Raw genomic sequence first — 27,002 nt, 5'->3', positions numbered from 1 at the left:
GCCCAAGTTCACTCTATGGAGCTAGTTTTTCCCTTACCCCTTTACCCCTCACTTTTCAAATAAACTTGTGTCACTGTTTTTTGCTTGTCTTGTCCAATTCCTTGTTTGAGGCAAGAAGGACCTGGAATACTTTTAATTGGTGAGCCACTTCTAAAGGAACTACCTGAGAGCAATGTGTTGTGGCAGGACCAATCATAGGCCACTTGACAGCACAATGTGGTGATGGGAGGGGACAGAGTCTGAAGAGGCAGATATAGCCAAAAGTGTGGGAGTGGGGCGGGGGGTAGATTCCAGCCAGCCAGCAGAAAACGGTATCTAACTTATTCTATAAGAGAAGATAGACTTTTAGTGCGGCCAGTAATGAGGAGTCTGGAACCCAAGAGTGACAGATAGGCATGTAGACAGGGATTGATTTGTTTGTTTGTTTGTTTGTTTATTTGTTTTGAGGCCTGGAGATTTAGCCCAGGTCCTTGTGCATGCTAGGCAAGCACCCTACCACTGAGCTCACTTGGAGCTATAGGTAGGCATTAACTTCTAGGGACTCCAACAGGCATCAATACCTGGTACCTGGCCTCTAGACAGTGATTTTTTTCACTCATTCGTCCAACACACATTTACTGCACACCTCTCGCAGAGACACTTTCCATGGGACGCTCCTGCTTCTACCTTACTCGATATATCAAGGATATAGGTCCAGCCACTCTTTTCCCTGTCCACTGCTCAGAGTTCGTTTTCAGCAAGCACTTGAGGGATGGGGTAATGTCTCCCTTGGGAGCATGGGGCAGGTTGGTTTACTGCTTACTGTAAAAGTTTTGGATTTTCCAAGCTCAGTGTCCTTCACCTGGCACAGAAATTCACCATGTGTGCAGTGTTCCCTGCCTTGTGTGAGGTATACGCAAGGGAAACCTGATGTAAATGTGCTGATGATTGTGGTGCTTGCTGTGTAAGAGTCCACAGCCCTTTTTTAAATTTTTTATTTTGAGCCAGGAATGTAGCTCAATGGCACTGCACCTGCCTCTCAAGTGCAAGGTCCTGAGTTTGATCCCTAGTACAAAAAAATTTTTTTAAATTTTGAAATAGGGTCTCACTAATCACTAAATTGCCATGGCTCACCTTGAACTTGAAATCTTTCTGCCTCAACCTCCTGGAGTATTGGAATTATAAAGTCCTTTGTTTCTGATCCAGAAGTCTCAAGTGTTCTACCAGCTTCCAAAGTATAAGACTAATTTATTACTTGTAAGTCAGGGAGAATCAAATCTAATACCCTGAAAGAACTGACTATGTGCTCAGCCACATAGTCAGCCTTAGGAATAAAGTAGTACATAAAACAAGCATCTGTTTCCATGGAATGTACATTCAAGGAAAGGAGATAACAATAGACAAGCAAGAAAACAAGAAATTATCTGAGAGCAGGAAATGCTGTGCAGAGAGCATGAGTGGAATGAGGTGCTAGAGATGAGTGCAAGTGACCAGAGGAGATAAGAAACCCACATGAGTGAAGCTTTGCAGCGAGAAGAGAATAGGCTGAGGCAGAAGCAGCCAGTGAGGCCAGAGACGGTGGAATGGGAAAATGGTTTGGAGTCACTGAGGAGCTAGATCCTTGCTGGAGAAGCAAAGCTAGGGGTTCTAGATTTCCCTCCAGGTAAAGTAAGAAGCCATGGAATAGTTTTAAGGAGGAGAATATATGGCCTGATGAGCTTTTAAAAATTAAGCTCTAGCTGCTCAATGGAGAAAAATCACTACAGAGGGCACGAATGAAAGCATTTAGAAAGCCATTGCATTTATCCAGGTGAACAAGGGTCACAGAGGTAGAGAAAAACAGAGATGAGCAGACTTGGCCTATGTTTTAAAGGTACAAGTAACAGAAGTTGGTGAAGGACTGGATGGTGAGAAAGGGAACAAGAAAGAAGAATCAAGGTGGCACAATCATAGGTTCTACCTTGAGTGACTATTGGATGAAGGAGACTGGAGGAGAAGTTGGCTTAGGAAAGAAATGCAGAAAGATACAAGGTTGAAGGCACCAACCTGATGCTTGTTTATATGAGACAAGAGTTCCAAGGAGAGCCCAGGGTGGAGATATCAATGTGGGGCCGCTATTGTATAAGTGGTCTTCAAGCTGTGAGTTAGAATAAGAAGACTGGAGTGGTAGGGGGATACTCTGGACAGAGACGACAGTAGGAATCAGGTCCTCCAACGGCCGACCTTTTAGAGGTCATGTGAAGAGACACAAACAAGCAAGAGTGGCTCTAAGTGTTGGCAAAATCCTAGAGAATGTGATGTCACTGACTCCCAGGAAAAGGTGTGGTTCCAGTAGAACAGGAGTCAGCTGCTGCACGTGCTGTGAAGACCATCAAGGTCACAGTGAGTTGTGGAGCAGTCACAGTGAAGTGGAAGAGACGAACCTAGAATATAAGTTAGGGAGAGAAGGGATAGGGCAGAGGAGGCAGGAGCTACAGACCACACTTTCCATAAGTTAGGCTGAGAGGGAGCAGAGAAATGACACAGTAGCTATAAGGAACAGTAGAGTCAACGGCAGAATTTTATTTTTAAATTTGAAGCCCCTGGAGCATGGTATTATTGCAGTGTGCATGATCTAGAGAGAGAGCGAAATGGATAATATGGGAGAAAGAAGCCATAATACGGAAGCAAAGTTTTTATAAAGAGAAGAGTTTTCAGGACCTATTTGTATAATTAAAATGGCCAGGAAACAGCTACAATTAAAATAAACCTGCATGCAAGGGTTGAATTAGAGGATGTTGAGACGGCCCTGGTGATGGAGTCTGTGCACACCCTCCTGGACAAGAGAAAGACTCTGGATGTAGCTCAGCCCAGAATATTCCAGAGAGGCTTACTCCACAGTAGGTTGTGGTATTATTCCAGGCTCTGGGAAAGCCGGAATGAAATATTCCTGAAGACTGCCCAATGCCTGAGAGACAATCTCCAAGCACAGCAGTAGTTACTGATTCCAGTCCAGGCACAGTGAAATCAAGTGAAGGCCAGGCTGCAGCTCAGAATGCAGTTTCCGGCGCCCTGGACCAGGGCACGGCTACCTGAGGCCTAGGATTACAGTGGCTCCTGCTGGCAGAAGAGGAGATTCTGAGCCATAGCGAGTCTCACATGCTGCCTTTCCCTGGTCAGCTCACTCTCTCTCCCGTCCCAGAAGAGATACTGTTGGATGTGCTCTTCTCTTTCCCTTATCTGTCCAATTTGTTTGCCTTCAATTCAAAACACATCACTTAATTGCTCTGTACTTGGTATTAGGCTTTTACAACCTAATTATAACTTAATCCTCATAAAACACTTTAACATAGATATTTTTATTCCCATTAACACTGAGGAAAGTGAGGCTCGGTCTAGCACTCTCCCAAAAATGTTAAATAGTTTTCCTGTTACCCAGCAATTCTATTGCTAGAGATATACCCAAGAGGTAAAAACATAGCCATGCAAAAACTTGTATATGAAAGATCTTATCAACATTATTCATACAAGCTAAAAAGTAGAACAACTCAAAATTCTTTCAACTAAGGAATGAATAAATAAAAGGTGATGTGTCCGTATAATAGAACATTATTCATCAGTAAAAAGAAATGGAGTGTTGATATATGCTGCCAAAGCTTGAAAATATTTTGTCAAGTGAAAGAAGCCAGGTACAAAATGTCACATATTATTGCATTTAGATGAACTGTACAGAATAAGCAGATCTACAGGAAACAAGAAGAAAATCTATGGTTGCCATTGGAAGGATTGGGCTGGAGGGGCTGGGAGGTACTGGGAGTGACAGCTAATGGGCAGAGGGTTCTTTTTGGAATGATGAAAATGTTTTTAAAAAAAGAAAAAATTTGGAACACAACAGTTCTATGGTTTTTTTAAAAGCAATAGTAAGAAGTTTGATTTTGTTTTTTGAATTAAATGGAAAGCAAAAAAAAAGAAAATGTTCTAAATTTGATATTAGTGATGATTGCACAACTCTGAATACATTAAAACCCATTGAATAGTACACTTCAAATTAGTGAATTGTATGGTATATGTTACCACATGGTGTATGTTATATTTTATTAAATATATGGAAATAAATGTGACACTAGTAACCTGATGCCTTCAGGACTTAAAGCAACATTCATTTATTCTTCTGTTTATTCAGTATATATTTAGAGTATGTATTTAATATAACCTATGCTGAGCATTATTCTATACATAGAGGATCCAACAAAATATACCCAAAAAGTCTAGCTTTTGTGTTGCTTACATTCCCATGGAAAGAAAAAGGCAAGAAAAACATATACGGAAAGATTTTACACTATGTAATACATTCAAGGTAATCAATGCTATGGAGAAAAATAACACAGGGAAGAAGGATGGTCAGTAGGGAGATAGAGGAAAACAGGGTTGCAGCTATAAATAAGGTGGGCAGGACAGGTCTCACTGAGAAGGTGGCATTTGAACAAAGACATGAAGAAGGTAAGAAAATGAGTTATGAAGATATCTGGGGGGAAAGGCATTCTAGACAGGGAAATGCCAAGTGCAAATGTCCCAAGGTGAGCATTATGGTATATTCAAGAAATCCCCAGGAAGAATGATAAACTTCCTATAAAGAATATCACATCTTCTACCTCCCTTATCAGAATTCTTCAGGGAAGAACATGAAGGAAAAAAAAAAAAGAAAGAAATCCCCAGGAACAGTCAATAAGAAGGAAAGTAGGCAATGATGTGTTAGAAAAGAAAGAAGAGGAGATATAAACACTGAACTTTATTGAAGCAGAACAGTGATGTGTACATCTAAGAGAAGCAGAAATTATTCTGGATGTCAGCTCTATGAGGAGCACATACATAGCTTGAGTGGTTTGAAGATAAGGGATATAATCAGTGGTGTCCCAGAGCTGGTACATACCAGCAAGAGTCAGATTTACAGGACTACTGAGAGCCACTTGATAAATACAGCTATTATTGAAAATTAAATGATGAAAATTTACATCAAAAACAAAGGTATTAAAGAGTCACCCCATCTGAATTATGTTTCTGTTTTACTATTATCTAGGCTCTTATAATATTTACATCAATCATATCTGCATGTTAAAAATAATGTAGAAGATGTGTTTGTGTTCATCTCTTCTCAGCTCTGTATTCAATGATGTGACATTGGTGGCCAAATATAAACCATAAGAGTACTGTTTAAGGCATAGAAAATGGCAAATGCTACAAATTGGGGTTTGATGTCTTACTTTTTGTTGTTGGTCATGTTGTCTAGACTTCAAAAAATGAAGGAGAAAATGTTAATAATAATAAAGCGCTGGGCTGGGGATTTAGCTCAGTGGTGCTGCCACCTGCCTCAAAGACAAAAGATCCTGAGTTTGACCCCTGGTACCAAAAAATAAATAAATAAATAAATAAATAAATAAATAAATAAATAAATAATAGAGCATCAACTTTAAAGTTTGTCAGACTTGGAATCATACATTGCAAATAGAACAAAAAATAACTGAGGAAATATCTTTCCAGTAGACAAAAATTATTACCTGATTCAGCAAAAAAAGCCACTCACATCATTGATGATGACATTGATAAACTAGGGAAATTCTAACAAACATCTACTAGGGAAATTCTAACAAATATCTAAATTTAAAGTTGCTTCATTTTAATCTTACTAGTATCAACTAACATTATGTCATAACTACACTCATTTGTCAATTTCAACCACAAGTAGGTTACAGATGTATCAGTTCAGCAAAAAGCAATAAAAACATTCTGAGGAAACCAATTGACTGTATGAAATTCACAATAAATAATACCATGTATGTTCTTATAACTTGTAACTTATTTGATATAGTTCTTTTATATCAGTGTTATTTGTCTGAAATATACATAGATAGATAGATAGATAGATAGATAGATAGATAGATACATTTTTTAACAGCCTGTTGTTAAAATATTTACTAACATACATGTGGCTACTGTTCATTTCCAAATCCAATAGTACAAGCCTCAGAGCCCAGAGAGACAGACAGATCCCTCTCAGGGCAGCCAAACAATTAAAAGAAGGAGTTATTTCAAAATCATTCTGCTCTAGAATTTAGAGTTAGCCAGACTGCAGACTAGGCATATGCTCTTTATCGTTCCATTTGTGGTAGGTGATTCTTGTTCTCTACTTTTAACAGTGACAGGTTCCTTTTCAAGCAAGATTATTTAAAATAGAAAAAAAATCAAGAAAAATATTAAGTAAATAATAATACAGGAAGTAACAGAAGTGGCAAAAATTCTGATTGTGGACTACAATGACCACACTGGGAAACACTAACTTGGTGATGAAGAGCTCAGGCTTTGAAGACACTACTAGCTGGGCTCAAATTCAGACGCTCCCAATGACACTCTCTTTGCGAATGTTTTAGCCTCAGTGTCCCTGTCCATAAAACAGAGTCCTACTCCATGAGGCTGCTGTTAGGAGTCAGTGAGATCCAGGGAGACCCAGGACCTGACACAGATGAGGCGTGGGTAAAGGGGGACTCTGACGAGGGGCCTGGACTCCTCCTTGACCCAAACCAGTCCACACCTTCAATGTTCTCTTGCTGACACGTGTGAAAGGTAAAACCCTGCCTGCTCAGGTTTCCCTTCTGTAGCAGCACTCAGTGCCTCTCCATGACTCCACACCCTCCCCAGGGTCGCAGGTACTCCTCCACATGGTCCTGTCTACTGGAATAGCCATTCTCTTAAGTTTCTGCTGCCTCTCAGAGGTTCCTGCAGTGCTATGTCCCCGGTCCTGCCCTCCTGCCCGGTGCTCCTGACACAAAGGGGAAAGGTCTCTGTCCCCGCCTGAAAGTGTTTTCCCTGACTAGTGCAGGAGACAAGCTGGCAAAGAGCAGTCACGATTGCCTGAGATCCGCCTGGCCCCTCAGGTCCCACCTGCGTGGTCTCCCATTGGTCTTCTACTTCTCGAATTGCTGCGCTGTTGATGTTTTCTTTGGAAGGAATGGAGACTCAAATACTCAGATTGTTATGGGAACAACCACCATGGCAACATTTGTGCAGAACAGGCTTCCTTGACTGCTCTCTACATTCATGACTATCCAACTGCCTTGCCCTTTGACCTCTGAATATTTGGCCTCTAAGTAGACTAGCCTTTGGGGTCAGGGGAGGAGACCAGAGCAAGGGAGGAGAGAAGGCTTGCAGATACACATCCCCTGCACTCCACCAGCCTGACCCGCTGCAATTGACAGAGGCCCAGCCAGGCATGGGGTGTACGCCTGTAATCCCAGCACTCAGGAGACTGAGGCAGTTAGAGGCCAGCCTGAACTACATAGCAAAACCCTGTCTCAAAACACGAAAGAAAAAAGAAAAAAAGACTTGATAGAGCCCCATAGTTCCTGTCCTGCCCCTCTTCCCAAGGCTGCTGGTGTCTGGTGACTGTTTCCCCCTCACCCCATGAGGCCTGGGAATGCTAGCCCAGGGGGCCCACCATCCTTTGGTGGTGCCCTTCAGCAGACTCACTGCTTTGCAAAGTGTCTCTCATGCTGTCTTCAGCTGCTATATTTTTTGTCCTGTCCAGACACAGAGTGCTACCTGCTGATAGAGTAGGTAAAATGTACTGTGCTCTTCTCTACAATTTATACCCATCATCTCAATTCAGTCATCACAACAACCCTATGAAGGAGAAACCAGCATCAGCATGATTTACAAATGAGGAAACTGAGACATGGCATGGCCAATTACTTGCCCGTGTTCACACAGTACTGGTAGACACAGGTAGCACATCTCTAGACACTGCCCTGAGTTAGGATTTGTGTGGGAATGGCAAATGCGTCCCTATTTTTGCTTTCTGGGAGCATGAAAGCAACTACACCAGAAGGTGTGGGGCGTCTGGAATGCAGTCAAAACGGAAAGCTCCTCCAGGCCCCACTGAGGACCCCAAGCCTCACAATCTCCCCGCTCCCGGGGCTGCCGCCTCCCTGTGGCTCAGCCTCTCTGCTTCTCCTGATGCCAGCGTGTCCTGCCTCTCTCTGCCCTCCGCTTATCTTCACTCCTTCTGCCTCCAACCTTCTCTGTGTGTCCTCCAATTTTTAACTTCCACCAGCTGCTGCTTGCTCAGGGCAGTGACCCCATTGTCAAGGCACCGGCCTGTCCCCAAGCTGCATGGTTACCTAACAGGAGAGCCAATGGAAGACACCAACAGTCCCATTAGAGAGTTGTTTCGTGGCAAAGAAAACAGAAGTACACACCAGCAGGACACAGCCTGCTCCTAGGCAGAGGGCAGCATCTCCTGCAGGGTGATGGATGAACCCCCTGGCCTCTCCTGATTGTTCTGGAAACTCTGGCTGCATGCCAACTCTCCCCAAAAGCAGGAAGCTTCCAGAAAACAATCCCAGCATATTACCACAGGCTGGGAGAGGCTACACCAGCTTCCCAGCTGTACCCACAGCAGCCTCAGGCCTGGCCCAACTCTGCTCTTGGAGGTGTACACTCCTGGCTAGCAGCTATGGCCCAGATGAGAGGGCCATGTAAGACCAGTGCCATGGAAAGAGGGTTTCAACAGGCACCCAAGTCTTGACAGATTTCTCTCTAGGCACCTCCCTCAGGCTCCCTCCATTCCAGCCCCTGGAGCTTCCCACAGCTCTCAAACACGCATTGTCATGACTGAGTCTCTGCCCAGCCTGTCCTCTCAGCCCCCGTCATTGCCCTTCCTCTTGCCGACTACTTCCTACTCATCTTGTAAAAGACACTCCTAAGACAACCTCCCAGACACCCCAAGCTAGATCACTGGAGCTGTCCCCTGCACTCCCCTTCCTGGGTCTCTGGAACAGCATTCACCCCTTATACTGCCATTTGGTTATCTGTCTGTTCTCTTAAAGCACACATTTTTCAAGAGCAAAGCCTATGTCTAGTACCCTCTTATATTTTAGCAACTTTCCACAGACTAGCAACATACTAGATGTTCCCTAAGTGAGTATTAAAGAAGCAAACAGATGAACAGTGCTGTAGCATGAATGTGTCCCCCAGAGTTCTTGCAATAGAAACTTAAACCCAATGCAGCAGTGTTGGGAGACGGGGCCTTCAAGAGGTGATTAGGCCCTGAGGGCTCTGTACTCGCAAATGAGTTAACGCCACTGTTGTGGAAGTGGGTTGAATATGTATTAATGCCATTATTGCCAGAGTATGGTCCTGAGAAAGCTGTAAATTCAGCCCCTATCCCTTCCCCCAACTCCATTTACTCCATTGCCCTCTTGCTCTTCTGCCTTCTGCCATGGGATGATACCAGGCGTTGGTGTGCCACGGTCTCCTTCTGGAGGTAGTTTCCAGGTTCTTTCTGTCTTGAACAATGAATTGAATGAAACAAGCAAAAACAGTGGCAAAGTTTTACATTTATTTGAGGTAGGAAAAATTAAAAGTGAAGGGTAAGGGAGAAACTGGTTCTGCAAAGCAAACTTGGGCACAGTAAGAGAGGAAAAATAAAAATAAAAATCTAAAAGAATTTACACCCTGGGGGCACATGGCAGGCTACTGTGAAGAGGCATGATACCGAGTGCTTAATAGTGTCTTGTCTCTTTTATCCATTCTACACATCACAGGTTCTCACAAGAAGTCTTCATGTGGGATCCTAAGAATTATTTGGCTCATGTGCCTTGGAATCTGGTCACGCTTGCTCCCCCAACCAGCTTTGCCACACTCCACCTTCCTGCCTCCAAATGACACAACCAGAAGGCTTCCCAGACACAGGCACCTTCATACTGGACTTTCAACTTCCATAAATGTCAGAAATACATTTCTTTTCTTTATAAAATACCCTATGATCTTCTGTAATAGAAACACAAAATGCAAATAAATGACTGTGGTTTTCCCAGAGGAAGCAGATGAAATTTCTTTAGAAAAGTAACCCCAGGCAGCAAAAATGAGGGACCAGGGCAGGAGACAAGCAAAGAGAAAAAACCAGCACAAGGAAGTGGTAGCAACTGGTCCCTATCATGGGAGCCGGGACTCCGTCCTGCTAGGGACTTAGGGGAGTTGTGCAGAAGGACTCAGAATTGCCACCCTGAGATACAAAAGGTCTATACCATCCAGTTCCCATCCCCAACTCTTCAAAAGTTACCCCATAGCATGATGAGTCCCTCACACGTCCAGAAAGCCACCAGGAGGGGAGTATATCTGTGTTCCACACTGCAGGGCAAGAAGACATCAGGAAGAAAGGGAGCAATTCTCAATGCAGCCAAGGTCAGAGCTGTCAGGCTATACCCATGCATAGAAGCAGCTAGACTAAGAATGTGTAGCATCCCTGCAGGTCTGTTATGAGCCAAAGATGTTAAGGCTGGAATAGTAGGGGCAAGGTCATACTGTAGAGCACCTTGACTATCAGCCCAAAGCTTTATTTGGTAAACTAGTAAGAGCCACTGAGAATATATATGCAATGCCCTAATATGGGAGCACCAAGGGGGTGGCTTGAGATAGCGTTTGCCTCCCCCCAGGTCTCTCCAAATAAATATAATCTTAGCAAAAACCAGTGCCATCCTCTCCTCTTACCTCCAGCCATCAGCAGCTACTCCTAAGCCCCTCCCTACAAAAATACTAAGCTCCAGTGGGGAGCTACTGTTTCTAACTCTTCCACAATGAAGTCTGGGGAGGTGATGGTCAGCAAGGTACAACAGATGTTGCAGAGCAGGTGGCACCAGGTAGCACCTGGTCCCATGTGGCCCCGGTGCCTTGGCAACAAATAAAGGGGAGAAAGGGAAAAGCCAGGGCAAGTCTCACGGGAAGAAACAGGAAGAACCAGAAATGACTATTCTGAGGCAGGGCGCAATGCTAAGCTCTACTGCTTCACCCACAACATTGTCACCCACAGGTCTCCAACTGCCTGTGCCTGCGAGGCTCCCATTGGCCAGGTGCCCTCAAAGGAACACAGGAAGAAACAAGATACCATGGTAGATTTCCCAGATTTTGTTACAGAGAACTCAGCTTAGGGAAGAAACATCAGAGTAACACAACCACTACAAAAAAACAGGCTTTACTGAAGACCACTTGAAATGCAAGCTAAGCGGGCTTTTCTCCAGAAGTTAATAAGAAATTCGATTTTACTTCCTCAGCTCAGCCAGTTATTGTTAGCCACTTGGTTTTTTAGGAAGAGAGGAAGAAAGCTGAATAATTCCTACACATTATGGAAGAATTGATAGTATTTTTCATAATTATTTTAATCATAATTCCAGGTCAGAATTGAACCTTATTCTCGAAAAGCAGTTCTAGTGCATCATTTTTTCTTTTACCAAATGGGATTTGTTATTTAGAGATGAGGCAGCAAAAAACACAGAGTTTACTAGGAACATCTCTCTTGGGCAGAACTAGTCCCTTTTATTTTCATGGAAAATAATACATATTTTTAAAGCTTCTTGGTTCTCAACTGTTTATTAAAGAGCTCATATAATCTGTTTTAAGAAAGGAATATAATTAGTAAAATACCATCTTATAAAAATTTTTAAATTCTTTTTTATTATTAAAAAAAACCCCAGAGCTGGGGATTTAGCTCAGTGGCACTGTGCCTGCCTCGGAAGCACAGGTGCTGAGTTCCATCCCCAGTGCCCAAAGGAAAAATCAACTCAATAATCATACAAATGCATGAATTTCACTATGACATTTCTGGATATGCACATATTGTGCTTTGTTTCTATTTCAGAAGAAAGAAAGAAGGAAAGAAAGAAAGAAAGAAAGAAAGAAAGAAAGAAAGAAAGAAAGAAAGAAAGAAAGAGAGAAAAGAAAGTTTAAAACCCTTCAAGAAAGAAACCAGTCAAGAGGATAATCTTTGTTGTCACCCACAAAGTGCCCTCAAATGATGAGGAAGTTCCATTCTAATTTCCAAAAAGGCTTAGAGAAATGATAGACAAAAGAAAACTCTTGAAATTGTAAAGCAATCTAGAGCCATGTACCTGGGGAGCAAGGGTCGGGGTGGGGTGCTTTTTTTTTTTTAACAATTCTGTCAGGACACATCCAATGGAAGCTGGGCTCTGGGACACCTAACACTTCTCTGAGGTGTCTCCACGCCAGACTTGCAGGGCTTGCCTATCTAACCTCCTGACACTCGTGGCACATTTATGAATATCTTCCATGGTTGCTTTCTTTATCTTTTTGTGGTAAATTAGATTTTCCTGAACAGAGATCAAAGACAAGATGAGAGATTAAGACATTTTTTTGTGTGACTCAGCCTGGATCACCAAACATAGAGTTCACCAAATGTTTTGAGCAGGGGTGACAGTACTGAGACAAAATTTTAGAGTTCTGGTGTGATGTTTAATTAAAACTTTTCATCTGATCAAGGGCACTGTCACTGTTGGTGACAATGTAAATTACCCATCACCCAGAAATTCTGCCTCTGGGAATTTATCCTAAGGCACTCATAAAGAATGTGGGCTAAGACTTAGCTTTGAGGATATTCACCAGATTGCTCGATAAAGAGCAAAAATTTAGAGACAGTCTAAATTCCCCAAAGACAGGGATTAGTTAAATATAGTATCATCATATAGTGAAATATTATGTTTCATGTTGCCATACATGTAAACACTGTATATATGCACACATATATATACGTATTATACTCTAATATTTATGTATTAGACATAAGGTAGAAAGAATCTGTGGTATTCCCCCAGTTAATATGGAGTGGATAGGATTGTGAATATTTTAAATATTCTTTTTGCTTCCTTATCCATTATGATCATGAACTACCCTCATATAAAAAAATAACTAAAGACAATTCACTGGCGGGGTCCTAGTTGTAGAGTCCCATTGTTTATGCCCAAAAGGGTCATCATTTTCCTCTTTTCCTTGCAGCTCGTGGAGCAGTTGAGGCCAGCAGACACCATCTAGTTTCACTAGGACACACCAGGCATTTCAAACTGCTGGGACACAAAGAGGAGGATGGGACATGGTCCCCACCCTAAGGGACTTGCCCGAGTGCAGGTACACATCAGGGAAGCCCAGGGCTTGAAGCACTGCTATACCTCCCAGAGACCAGATGCTGTGGTAAAGCACTTGTGTAAGGCAACACTTACAAAAGAAGGCTCCCATCAGATGTCTCCCATCAGAGCTGCTCATCAGAAGAACCCGCTTACGGAAGAAGGAAGTGTTTTGTGAGAACAGGTGCTTAGAATGAAGACGATGTGAGGAACTGGTGGCAAGCCCTCCTCAAGGCAGGCATATGGAGAGAGAATTTGAGGAATGCTGCACAGTCCCTCCAGAAGCAATATCTCTCAACATCTCCCTCCTATGGAAGAATACTACAAGACACTATTAAAGGGAGACATTTCACTTTTCTTTCAACTAGACGTTTTAAAATATCTATTGCTCTGTTTCAAATATGCTTTTTCTTTATTGCAGCTGCATGCTGCCCCCTAATGTTCGTCTATATTATTACATCTTATTGAAATAGATTGTTGAGTGGAGGGAGGCATGGCTCTATTTTTTCCTGTACCAATAAAAATTATGCTAGTTTTTTGGTCAGGATAGTAGCCAATGCTTTTTTTCACGTGCCAGTTACAATGTTAAGTGTGTTACGTGTTAAATTCCAACATTTCTAGAAGAGAAGTATTAGTTGCTCTTGAGGTTATTATGTAAGTGCCTCACAATGCAGGGGGCTGAGGGGGGGAGGCGGGTGTTTAATGTCATGTCAGAGCAAAGAAGAATCAAGACTAGCACGATCCACAGAGAGGAGCACATTGGAACGAAGCACCATGTGTAGATGGTGAGGTCAGCGCTGTGTGGTTTCTACATTAGTTGTTGTTAATAACACCTGGGTGGGTGTTTTCAGTTTGACCTCAGAAGTACGCTATGTTCCTTTAAAAAAATGTACATAATTTACATACCAAACAATTTTTCTAAGCATACAATTCAATAATCTTTAGTATATTAACAGGAATATGCAATAGCATAGTCAATTTGAGATCATGTTCATCATCCCTAAAAGAAACGATATGCCCATTTGTAGTCACTCCCGAATTACCCAAACCTGCTGATTCTAGACAACCACTACTCTGCTTTCCTTGTCTAATGAGTTTCTATGTCTAAAGAGTTTAAAGTTTTCATTTACTAGATTAACCTATTTATACACTGAATTTTATTCAAATAGAATCACAAAATACGTGGTCCCTTGTGACTGCATATCTACACTTAGCACAATGTTTTCTTTCTCCTCTCCTTTTTCAATCTCTGTGCCTGTTTCTCTGTCTCTCCTATCTCTCTCTATCTGTGTGTGTGTGTGTGTGTGTGTGTGTGTGTGTGTGTGTGTTCTACTGGGGATGGAACCCAAGGCCTTTACACTGAGCTGCATTCCCAGCCCTTTCTAAAAAAATTTTTTAAGAAAAGGTCTTGCAAGTTGATAAATTTCTGGGATTACTGGCATGCATCACCATGCTTAGTTTAGCCCAATGTTTTCAAGGTTCACTCATATTGTATAAGTATTTTCTTATTGTCAAGTAGTATTCCATTGTATTGACATGCCACATTCTAATTATCCACTTATCAGTTAATGAACATCTGGGTGTTTATATTTTTTTACAGTTACAAATGATGCTGATACGAAAATCCACATACAAGTTTTTGTGTGGACAAAGGCTATCTCTGTTGGATAAAATTGGAACAGAATTGCTGGGTTATAAGGTAACTCCATCTTTAAAGTATTGAGGAACTTCTGGACCATTTCCCAAGACAGTGGCACTATTTTCATTCCCTCCAGCAATGTGAGGGTGCAATTTCTCCACTTTCTTGCCAACACTGGGTATTGTCTGTCTTTTTCACTCTACCCATCTTAGTGAGTGTGAAGTAATATCTCATGGTGGCTCCATTTTGTATGTCCCTAATGGTTACTGACATTGAGTCTTTTTGTGTAAAATCACTTCTGTTTGATACTAGTAATATTATAGGGAGCTAAGACAGATAGACTTGGCTCTCAAGGAAGTCTGCAGAAAAAATAAAGACATCAGAATTTTGACTGGAGTCACATCTAAAGAAGATCAGACCTCAAGATAGAGATGCAATGGCCAGGCCTGCATGCCTCTTTAAGGGATAAGCAGTAACTTTGAATTATACTATAATTGGTGCCACCTGGTCCAGGAAGTCCAGGTAGGCATCAAGTCATCCAGGTGGGTGACCAGATCATCCAGACCCATCCCTCCCCCAAAATGCCTTTATTCTTTTCACGTACCCTTGCTATGTGACCTGCTTCCCTATTGGACCAATATTAGCTAAGTAGCTATATTTATAATCTTATATGTTTGATTATAGTTTGACCCACATTCTACCCATATTGTGACTGCTGTATAAAGTACCCCTGACAAAGGACTTTGGTGGCAACCCACTTCAGGGGCCCCTCCTGTCTCTCAGGAGCTGTCTCTCAATAAACCTTTTCTACTCTTAACCTCCTTTGTCATTTGGAATTCATTCTTTGATTTCAGGGGACTCAGCACAACTGACATCTAGCAGATTTGGAGTTATATTTTCTCCTGTATCAGTAATACAGAACCACACAGGCCAAATTAGCATAAAGTATTCTTACTTTCATAAGCATTCTGTCTTAGTTACCTTTTGGGTTGCTGAGACAAAATATTCAACCCCCACAAGTTAAAGGAGGAAAGGTTTATTTTAGCCCAGTTTGGTTTCAGTCCATAGTCAGCTGGCTCCAAGGTAGGGTGGTATGACAGAGGGACATCACAGAGGAGAAACAGTTCATGGTGTGGCAGGTAGAAGGCAGCAAGCAGCAAGAAGCAAAGCAAATCTGCCTTCCCTTTTTCCCTTTATATTCCATACAGGCAATAAGCCTATTGATCAGTGCCACCCACACCCAGGGTGGGACTTCCAGATATAAATAAAAGTATGTGTTGAATTATTATATAAAGGCTAAAAATAGACAAAACTCAGACTTGTTCTAGGTGTTCCAAAGACTTCAGTCCCAAGGAGACTTACTTTGTCAACACAGGCAGTGGCACCTACCTGTTTGAAACAGCATCTTCCCACCAAGAATCCACCCTGGTCCTTCCTATAACATGCTTGCTCAGAAAACAAATGGAGTTTGGACTGCCAGTTTCTCTCCTCTGAATGCTTCAGGGAAACTGAGTGGTGACCACAGTCCTACTGGACCTCCTCCTGCCTGAGGCGCTTGGCTTATTTTTCTATCCAGGTTCTTTCCCTTGACCTCTGACAGAATGATCAGTGACCTAGCTCTGAACCTTATTTCAAGACACTTTCCAGAGCTTTCTCTTGAAACTGCACCTCCAGTTTCTCTCCACTAGATTAGGTTCCCTGTAACTAAGAAAATAATGACTCTGAACAAGCCATGTGCTGCTTAAGACTTGCCCTGATAGTGGCCACCTCTCTGACCCTTGCTTGTGTCCCAGTTGTTCTGTATTTCTTGTTTCCTTCATAGTTAGGCTTCTTCCTGTTGTTCCAAGTGTGTTCCCTGGTATTCCACGTGGGGTTCACTTTAATACTGGGGAGTATTAAAATTCTTCCCTGCTGCTTGCTAAATGGAACCTGCAATTGAAAATAAAATAACTCGATCTTAGCTAAGTTACAGAAGTTAATAATCAAAAATGCAGCCTATAAATAGATTCTGCTCACTTTTTAGAAATCTCCTCAGGAAACAATTATTTTAAAATTGATTTGCTCTTGTTGTAAATTCCTCTCTATAACTAATATATGGGAATTCAGTTACCTAATTTAGTAAATTCAATATCTTTGCTAAAATCAGAAAAAGTGAAGCAATTAAATAAATTGTGTTTCATCTTATCCTGAAGAACCAAGACCTAAGCCGAGTGTGGTGGTGCACACCTGTAATCCCAGTACTCTAGAGGCTGAGGCAGGAGGATCTCTGTGAGTTTGAGGCCAGCCTGGACTACATAGTGAGTTCAAGGATACCCTAAACTATATAGCAAGACCCTGTCTAAAAATAAAAAAAAGAACAAAGACCTACATTCATAAAGTTCTCATTAAAATATGAATAAAAAGGAATAAAATGCTGTATATGTCTTTGTGAAAGAAAAACACAGTGCAATCTACTTATGAGAGATGTTTCAAGTAAAGAGTGCCAAATGACTTTCCAGAATATCTATTGGAATTAGCAAAGGAGAGAGAAACTGGACATTAGAAAATCAAAAGTAAAGTGATCATGCTCACCTATATTAAGAAGTTGACCTGATCTAGACTACAATGATCCTCTCGTAACACAATGGAGAAGGGTTCTGGAGTTCTGCAGTTGAAAATGCTGCACTCAATTATATTACTGTGTTATACCTATCACTTTTCACCAACTCTTCCAGAAGCAGAGCCAGTACAAGCAAGTTGAGTACAACATACAGTGTTCTCAAAGTCTGATCCCTGGACCACTAATCTTGGCATCATCTGGAAGATTGGTAGAAATTAAAATTCTACCCCAGGCCTACTGATTCAAAAATCTTGGGGATGATACCTATGCCATGCTTTAACAAGCCTTTTGGGTAATTCTGATGCCTGGTACTTTCAGACCCACCACTCAAATTCATCCTCTGCAACACACAGAAACATCATATACCCACTCATGCGTGGTCATACTAGCCTCTCTCCCCTCTGCCCGATTAGCCCATCCTGGGCATAAGGTGTATTCTCAACCTTTCTTAACTAGGGTCTATGAAGAGACTGAGAACCGTTCCTCAAGATCATTCCACCTCCTTCCCACCACAACAATCTCTATATCCCACCTCTATATCCCTACACTCTTCTCACTTCCAGTTAGAAATGACACATCTAATCCCGCATTATCTCTAGATATGGCTACACAGATAAGTGGTATCAGCCATGAGTACGTGAGAGGAAGCAATGCATTCCACTTCCAGATTATCCTCCCCAAAACAAAAAATCTCTGGTTATTCTCTTTTTCCTCTTTGCTCCTCATCCCCACCTAAAATACTGATGTGGTGTGAGGATGAAGACTATAGCCTAAGGGACAAGGAAGCAACAAGACAAAAGGAACCTGGGTCCTTGTCAACTCATAAATCAGAGCTTCCCCAATGACTTAAATTCCTTGTAACTGGACTGTTATGTGAGATAAATAAATACGCTGCAATTTTGTTAGAACTGCTATGTTCTCTTTATTACAACTACTCAGCCTATGCCTTATTTGGAAAGGAGAGCTTCCTTTCTAGAACTTCAATCCTATTTCCCTTCCTCAGGCTGAGATTGCACACACTATTCTCATAAATTCACTTGTCTTAATCTATTTGTGCTAATATAACAAAGTGCCACTAGGTAATTTATAAACATCAGAAATTTCTCAAAATCCTGAAGGTTGGGAAGTTCACAATCAAGGCACTAGCAAGAGCAGTGGCTGATGATGTTTCTCGATTTTGAAATGGGACCAGGTGCTCTCTCCTTATAATCTGAAAGGCAGAAGGGCAAAAGGAATGGACATTCCAGCTGTTTTATAAGATTCACTAAAGCCCTCATGAAATAATAATCTTGTAAAAGTTTCACCTCATACTATCACATTGGTGATTAAACTTCAACACGTGAATTTGATGAGACACATTTAGACAATAGGACTAATTTTCATAAACAGTGGACCCTTGAGTTACAACTGGCCTAACATACAAACAATTTGGGTTAACTAGGTTAATAGAAGATTCATCTGCCTCTTGTTATCTATAGCATGTACCCAGGTAAACATCCAGATCTCAGCCCCAGGGTCAACTGTATGTGTATATATCTATGTGAATAAACATATATATATATGTATTTTTTAAGACAGTCACCATTTCACATAAAGGACTTCTATTTCCAATAATCATGGGGGCTAGGTAATTCAGACCAGGTTTCCCACTGAGGAGAGCTACAAAACCAGACAAATATATTTTTAAAAAAATCTTGGTGAAGCATTCTGGGAAAGTAGCAGCACCAGAACCAAGATGGCAGCCAGCAGGAAGCTGATGAAGGAGCTTGAAGAGATCCACAAAAACTTCTGTAACATCCAGGTTCATGAAGCTAACTTATTGACTTTGCAAGGGCTTATTGTTCCTGACAACCCTCCTGTGATAAAGGGGCCTTTAAAATCGAAATTAACTTTCCAGCAGAGTACCAATTCAAACCACCAAAGATCACATTTAAAACAAAGATCTATCACCCAAACACTGATGAAAAAGTGCAGGTTTGCCTGCCAGTAATTAGTGCTGAGACCTGGAAGCCAGCAACAAAGACCAACCAAGTAAAGCAGTCCCTCATAGCACTAATGAACAACCTTCAGCCCAAGCACCTTCTCCAGGCTGACCTAGTTAACAATACTCTAAGGACCATAAAAAATTCTGTATGAATGCCTAAGAGTTTACAAAGAAATATGGGGAAAGTGACCTGTGGACTAAAATCTGCCACAAACAATTCCAGCAAGTGTGAGCTGAGGACCCCAGCAGCGCATTCAGACAACCTACAGAGCAGGACTCTGAAAAACTGACACATGCTACCGCCTGGCATTCACTTGTGGGAGTTACTTTCTACAGTTTTCTTTACCAAAAATGATCTAGTAACCTATAAAGAAGGGATTAAAATTTCACATATTCTTAAAAATAAGTATCTTGCTGGCCACTGTGGTATGCACCTATAGTCCCAGCTACTCTGGAGGCTGAGGCAAAAGAATCATGAGTTGAGGCCTGCCTGGTTAACATAAGCAACATAGCCAGAAAAAAAACCCAAACAAACAAAAAGCTATATCTATATATCTATATATCTATATCTATATATAGAGAGAGAGATAGATATATTGGAAGGGCTGACAAGACATTTTAAAATAACTAGGCAATGATAATGATGAAGTACCTTTGGAGTTGCTTTTTATCTGACCATTTGTGAGTTCTAAAAGAGGTAACAACATTTGAGCAAGATTTCTCAGTCTTGAATGGGCTAAGAGAATAGAAAAATGAGAGTGAGCGCCAACAAGTAATAGGAGAAAGGAGCTCATAACTCATCTCCCACTTGAGATTGGGACACAGGGTTGCCTTTTAACTATGCATGAGGGTTAAATGGAAATAGACTACCCCTTGCAGGCCACAGTCTAGCTTTGCGTCCTGGCAATCGCTGAAATGGAACTAAGGTGATCATAAAGGATTACGAGTACTCCTATGTGCCTTCCTAAAAGCAATTGGAAATCTTCTCCAGAGAAAGACGATATGCAAGCTTCAGCCTCAAATGTTTTCTGCAATTTTTTGAAATTACATCTGGCATATACAGTAATAAAAAAATAAGTAGGTATTTAAGGAGGCAGTAACAACAACAGTAACAACAGATAAACAGACTACAGAAATAAACCTAGAGGATTCTGAATACTGGAGCTATCAGATACAGACTGAAGGCCTATTGCCACATAATTAACTTCCCCAAAATGTGATTTTTAAACCCAAATAAGACACCATTTGATTTAGTTTACATTTCTGTAGTTAGGCTGTGCAGCTGGCCCGTCCCTGTGGTCAGTTGGTGGTGCAGCTGGTTGGCAGACCCGGGGGAGGTTTAAAGGCTCTCAGCTGTACCAGCTCATCTCCACTCCACGTGGTCTCTCATCCACCAGGGACCAGCCTGAGCACCACTGCGTGGTGTTATCAGGGCTCCCAGCAGCAAAAGCAGGCCAGTCTCGGGCATAGGTGCTTTCCTGCTTCCACTTACACATTTGCTAATGCCCCTGTGGCCGAAGCAAACCACCTGGTCAAACTCAGCTGCAGGAGGTGGAGAAATGTACTCCACCTTTTGACTGAAAAGCTGCAAAGTTCCATTGCAAATGAATGTTGGACCTGGGAGAGAAGGGGCTTGTGACCAACTGTTTAATCTCTGAGGGCATGTGTAGGGCACCTGAGAATTCCTCGGGATGCCTCTCTTAGAAGCTCTGTCACCTGGTCAGAAGGGCAGTAGCTCCGATGTCCAGGGAAAAGGCATTCCCCTTCTTCAGGCCTGTTGAGTGTTGAGTGTTTAAAACAAAAGGCTGCCTCCCTCAAGTGCCATCTACAGGGAGGAGAGATGGCAATGATTCTGGGACTGTGAAGTGATCTATATTGGCCAGGCCTGACCTGGTCAGCTAAGGCAGGTTCAATGGGAACAGAAAAGCTTAAGAGCAGTAACCTCGGAAACATGAGTGAAGGGTGCCCTGCATGCACATGGCACTAGGCCCTGATGCATTAACAGCACTTAGATCAAAGAATAAAAATTAAAATTACTTTAATTAAAAGGATGAAAATAAAAATTTTACTCCAGAAAGGAGTAAAATCAAAATTTGTCCATGTTGCCCAACTCATAGATGCTGTTCTCTTAAACCGCCCCCCCCCACATATAATATTCAACTTGCTCATCTGCTAAGAGCTGCAGGGACACTGGCAAGCTAACAGGTGGGAGAGTCCCATTTGGATCATACCATCGAGCTGCCACTTCCCCCTCAGCTATAAATACATGTGGGTATTTCATGCCTATAGCTATTAAATCTCTTTTCTTGACCATGTTACCTATTTTTATTATTGCTACCAAGTTTTGAAAGAGACACTTACATGGATGATCCACAAACTTTTGTAGGAATCTAACTAACTGCAAGACAATCAAAACTGTAAATTGATAATGCAATTTTTACTACCTATCAGCAGCTGTTCTAAATTGTTACATTAAATCCTCATTACCAGCCCATAAAACAGTTACAAAGAACATAAGTGCCCATTTCATGGTAGATTAAATAATTTTCCCATTTTACAGAAGTAGAGACTGAGGCACTTACTCTTTCCAAGTGGAGACTTGGGAAGTTTAGGTCACCCAGCTTATCAATCTATACTGAAGCCAGGATTTAATTCCAGTAGTCTTGTTCCTCAAAACTATGCCTTCTCAATACTACCTGCTATGTGTTCTGATAGGGTGATAAAAAGTGCTCTGAGAAGATCTAGAGGACAGAATCCTAGGCCCAGGAGAGGAGTCAGGGAGAGAGCAGACCTGAGCAGGTTGTGGTGCCCACAGAAATACTGCTACAGTCACTTGTTACGGGAGCTGAATGGACTGGTAGCTCCAGCTCACCATATTCACCATGAGGTCATGCTTCCCATAGGCAGCTCCTGGCAATGACTGGACATAGCGGGGACACCAGGACAGGTCCACTCCTGCAGAACATGAACCCCTCTGGCAGGAGATGGTCTCAAGGCCTCCACCACAGCACTGCCACACTTTAACAGAGGCCTGCACTATTGACTAACATTCTTTTACCAAGCCTTCCTTCCTTCTGTCTTTTGCACAGGACTCAGGCTTGCATTGCCATCAATAACCCTCCCAGCATCTTTTAGCTCCTTCCCCCATTTTCCCCTTGCAGGCAGTTTCTCATTTTGGCATCTATTTCCTGGAGGACCCAAAGCAACACAAAGATCTTGCAGGATAAGCAGGCTTCTGCATTGTCATTGTAACTGCTCTTGCAAAAGCCAACAACTTACTCATCAAGATCCAGTAGTCCTTTTCTCAGGCCTTGGTCACTGACATCCAAGGCCATGGCTCTCTTGAAACCTTGGCTCCTTCATTTTTCTCAATGTGAGTGTCATGGTCTTAATGTTTGTTGTCCCCCTCCAAAATTCCTGTGTTGAAGCCCTAACCCTCAGTATGGCTGTATTACTTCTTAGGAAGTAATTATGGTTAAATAAAATTATAAGCCTGGAGCCCTGAGTTAGTAAAATTGACTCTCACTTGAGACCAGACATACTGGCCCCTTGTTCATGGACTTGTAACCTCCAAAATGGTGATAAAATGAATTTTTTAAGTCACTCAGTCTGGAGTATTTGGTTATAGCAGTCAAAGCTGACTGATATGGTGGATCAACTTGGTGCTCAATCTGCCCCCACTCCTTTGAGAGTTCATTTTTTCTTCTTTCCTATGGTCAGAAGTCTGAAATGAGTCTAAGGAGGCAAAGGTCATCATGTCATATTAACAGAGCTGGTTCCTTCAAGGGGTTCTAGAGGAGAATTTGAAACTGTTTGGATGGAAGCCTAGGAGGAGGTACTGTCTGAGATAGGGTCGGAATGAGGAAGGACCAGCCATGCAAAGCGCTGAGAAAGAGCCAGCGCAGGACATCTACAATGGAAATGAGCTTAGTGCATTGGTTTCCTGTTGTTACTTTTAGCATATTTACCACACACACAAAAATATTAATGGCAAAATCCGTGGCTTGACACAACACACATTTATTATCTGATGGATAGAACCAATTATTTGTTTTCTTCTTTTACTCCTTCCAGAATACTGTATAAACTTCATGAAGAAGAAGACTGGGGATTTAGCTCAGTTGGTTCCAGCACCTGCCACGCAAGTGCAAGGTCCAGAGTTCGATCCCCGGTACCAAACAAAATAAAACAAAACAAAAAAACTTCATGAAAGGAGAGGCCTTGTCAGTCTTATTCCCTGCTGTAGCCTCAGAGCCTAAGGCATCCAACCAAATTATTTATAGAATAATTCTGTAGTTGAATGCAAAAATAATTAAATAAGCCATGGTACCTTTACTTACTATGACATAAAAGTTGATAAAGTACATGAGGGGTTGAAGAGAGAGGAGGGGAAGGGGAAAAGAAGAAGCAGCAAGATGTATCATGTACAGGTAAAAATTCCCTATGATGAATGTTATCATTATGTCTATCTAAAATGTACCAATAAAATTTAAAAATGTCAAAAGAACACGAGCATATTTATGTCATATGAAGAAAAAAAGCAAGATAAAATTACATATAAATGTATAGAAAAAGATGGCTAAAGGAAAATATCTTAAAATATGATAGTGTTTGCTTTAGGATGGTATATTATAAATAGGGTTTTTCTATTTTTTAAAATTTTCTACATCTCCAAATTTTTGGTAATGTGCATGTATGTGATAAAAAATATGTGAATGCTTAAATTAAAAATATATATCACAGTAAAAGACACATTGCCATTAATTACCCTCAAAATACTCCCCCTTGCTTTGAACACACTTGTCCCATTGTTCTTGCCACTTTCTGAAGCAGTTCTGAAAGTCCTCTTTCATGCATATCTTTAATTGGCTGCCTTGGTGTCCTCAGTCGATTCAAAATGTTTACCTATCACAGTCATCTTGACTTTGAGGAAGAACCAGAAATTTCATGGTGCCAGATTCAGTGCATAAGGTGGATGAGGATGCATTTGTGTTTTTACAAGCCTCCCTTTCAGTTGGATGGCACTTGGCAGCAGCATTCACTGTTTGTTTGTTTGTTTGTTTGTTTTTAATCACATCTTATAAAAATAATCATGAAGGGGAAGGGGGTAATGGAATAAAATAAAATTTAAAAAAAGAAAGAAAACATTGTGAGTAACTTTACTAACAACAACAACAAATCATGAAAGAGGACTTCCAGAACTCCTTCAGAAAATGGCAAGAATGAGATGAGTGTACCCAAAGCAAGGGGGTATCTTGAAGGAGATTAATGGCAATATATCTTTTACTGTAATAAACTTTTTTAAACATTCACCATATATTTCTATCACACCTCATATTACCTTCATAATGGTATGGCTTTTTTTTTTTTGGTACCGGGGATCGAACTCGGGACTTTGCACTTGCGAAGCAGGTGCTGGAACCACTGAGCTAAAACCCCAGCCAATAATGGTCTGGCTTTGTGTTGGAAATAATCCTATCGGGTAAAGACTAACTCCTCCCTGCATGTCTTCTGATTCTCCTCTCCTCACTCCCCTGTAAGAGCAAACTCATAAAGCTCCAAGGCATCTTGGGATACAGTTATTGGTCACATCTTCCCTCCCACTCTGTTCCCCATGGAATGGAGCCTTACTTCTTTCTTTATCTCTGTATTCCCAACAGTATTTTGTCTTTTTCCCTTGTGCCTGCACTTTAAGCACAGTTGCCCTGTGGTACAAGAGTTTTCTACCAGGTCTCCCCACTAAGCCTTTGCTCCCCAAAATCTCCATGTCTAGTTGAATAGACTAGTCTATTTGAGATAGCAGAGTTTAGCTTAAAACAGAAATCACACCTTTCTCAGTAGCCCCCATCCCAGAGAAGAAGCCAGAGCCCTACTCAACTGATCATTTCTTCCCCCAGTCCAGCCTCTCTGGCACCTCTTCCTCCAAGATGCCCCAGCCAGCTCCCTTGTCTCCTTCAGGGCTCTGCTCAGATACTAGCCTACTAAAGAGTTCCTTCATGGCCACTTCTATGAAAAGCAACATTCCTGCCCATAACTCTGCCCCCAACCCCACACACTCTATTTTTCTCCATAGCACTTACGAACTTCTGGTATGGTAATTATTTATCATGTGGTCCTTTCCCAGTGAAAGTACCATGAGTGAGAGCAGAAATCTTGTCTATTGCTGGTTCCCAGAGCTGAGAACAGTCTCTCCTGTACAGTTCTCTCTCAATTTTTTTCCCAGTAGGGGGACTGAACCTAGGCCCTCTTGATTGCTGGACAAGCACTCTACCAGTGAGTTACACTCCCAGCTCTAAATAATTATTCTTTTAAATGAACAAATTACTCAGTATATTGGTTCAATGAATGATGCAAAGTCCTGGAGGAGGCAGGAGAGGAAAGGGATGATGAATCTGGAGCTGTTAGTCTCAGGGAGGATAAAGGGCATCTATTTTGTTGTGACCACAAAGACAGTTCAGAAACAACAAATAGAGTTAGGCTTACAGATGAAAAGGGAGGTGGCCAAAAGGACGATGAAGCTGTGCTTTCTTTAAAAAACAAAACAAGTCTGGGGATGTAGTTCAGTAGTGCCACGCCTGCCTCGCAAGCACAAGGTCCTGAGTTCGATCCCCAGTACCCCCAAAAATAATTAATTAATTAAATAAAAACAAAACCCAAAACATTGAGAGGACTTGAAGTCAGGGCACATGCAGAAGGAAGACTGAGGGACTCGGAAGTGAAAGCAGACTGGCTGTTTAGTACGTTGCTCCTCACCCTTTTCAATCCTTCCCAAGGCATACTCACATAAAATACTAAGGACAGATATAAAGTGGATGTCACTGCTAATTAAAAGGCATCAATGGGCTTTGTGAATCACCTTCTGAAGGGAGCTTGTAGGGAGGGGAGGACATGACATTTAGAAAGCCGCTTCTCAGAGCTAATGCAGGCAGGCACATTCTTAATTAGCCATCATGAGTCTTTCACTATGAATCAGAGCAGTGGTTAACAAAAGCATTGTGAAGAAACACTGCTTTCTTCATGAAAGTACTACGGAGCTTTTAGAATATGCTGCATGCAAATAAGTTTGAACTGTACAAAAATCCACTCTCTTGCACCCTCCCTCCCCCTCCTCCTTCTCTTTCCCCAAATAAAAGAAATAGCCCAGTCCTTTTCTGAGCAGTATTAGAACTGGGGGAAGGGTGCTGGCGATTAAACCCAGGGCATGATGAACACTAAGCTTGCACGCTGCCATTGAGCTACAGCCTCAGCCCCTAGCAATAGCATTTTGATTCTGGAAGTAATCCTAGAGGTCATGAAATTGAACTGGCTCTTTCTGTGACTTGTTAAGAGAAGGCAAGCGTGTTTCTGTTTCCAAGGTCCAAAGAGAGCAGGCTGGAAATCAGACTGAGGGCTGGCAGAGAGCAAGGCTACAGTTCCTGTGCTTCCTGGAAGCTGCCTGCCTCCCACAGTCCTCCTTCCTGTGACTGCCATGGGTTGCCTCAATGGCATGGAGAATTACATTCTTAAAGTATTCCTTGCTTAGAGCTATATTATTCAGCCCTTTAAAAAAGTCTTAGGGAATCTCCTTTCCTTGGATCCCTTACTCCGCAAAAAACAGTATCTTATTTCCCCATAAGGAGGCATCACCCTCCTGTTTTGGTCATTCAGAGAAAGGCCTGGGCTGAGCCACCTGGTGTCTTATTTGTACCTCCACCGTTCAGCACCTAGTCCCGTGTGCTTGCCTCCTTTCTTACCCTGGACACTGCTGCAATGCCTTTCACTTTCTCTCTAGCCACTCACATTTTATACTTCTTTCCAAAGCAACTCAAATTCCAATTTCTCCACTAGCCTCTGCCAACCTCTGCAGTAGCTGCAAGGCTT

General features: G+C 41.9%; 1 pseudogene; it reads left to right on the top strand.

The window, feature by feature from the left end:
- Positions 1–18,869: 18,869 nt before the first annotated feature.
- Positions 18,870–19,374, top strand: LOC101707499 (ubiquitin-conjugating enzyme E2 L3 pseudogene; annotated as a pseudogene).
- The last annotated feature ends 7,628 nt before the right edge of the window (positions 19,375–27,002 follow it).

Source organism: Heterocephalus glaber, unplaced genomic scaffold (assembly GCF_053883595.1).
Source record: "Heterocephalus glaber isolate CG9 unplaced genomic scaffold, H.glaber_assembly_v1.0 deba00001504, whole genome shotgun sequence".
NCBI classification, from domain to species: domain Eukaryota; kingdom Metazoa; phylum Chordata; class Mammalia; order Rodentia; family Bathyergidae; genus Heterocephalus; species Heterocephalus glaber.
This window is presented reverse-complemented; position numbering and strand designations above follow the sequence as displayed.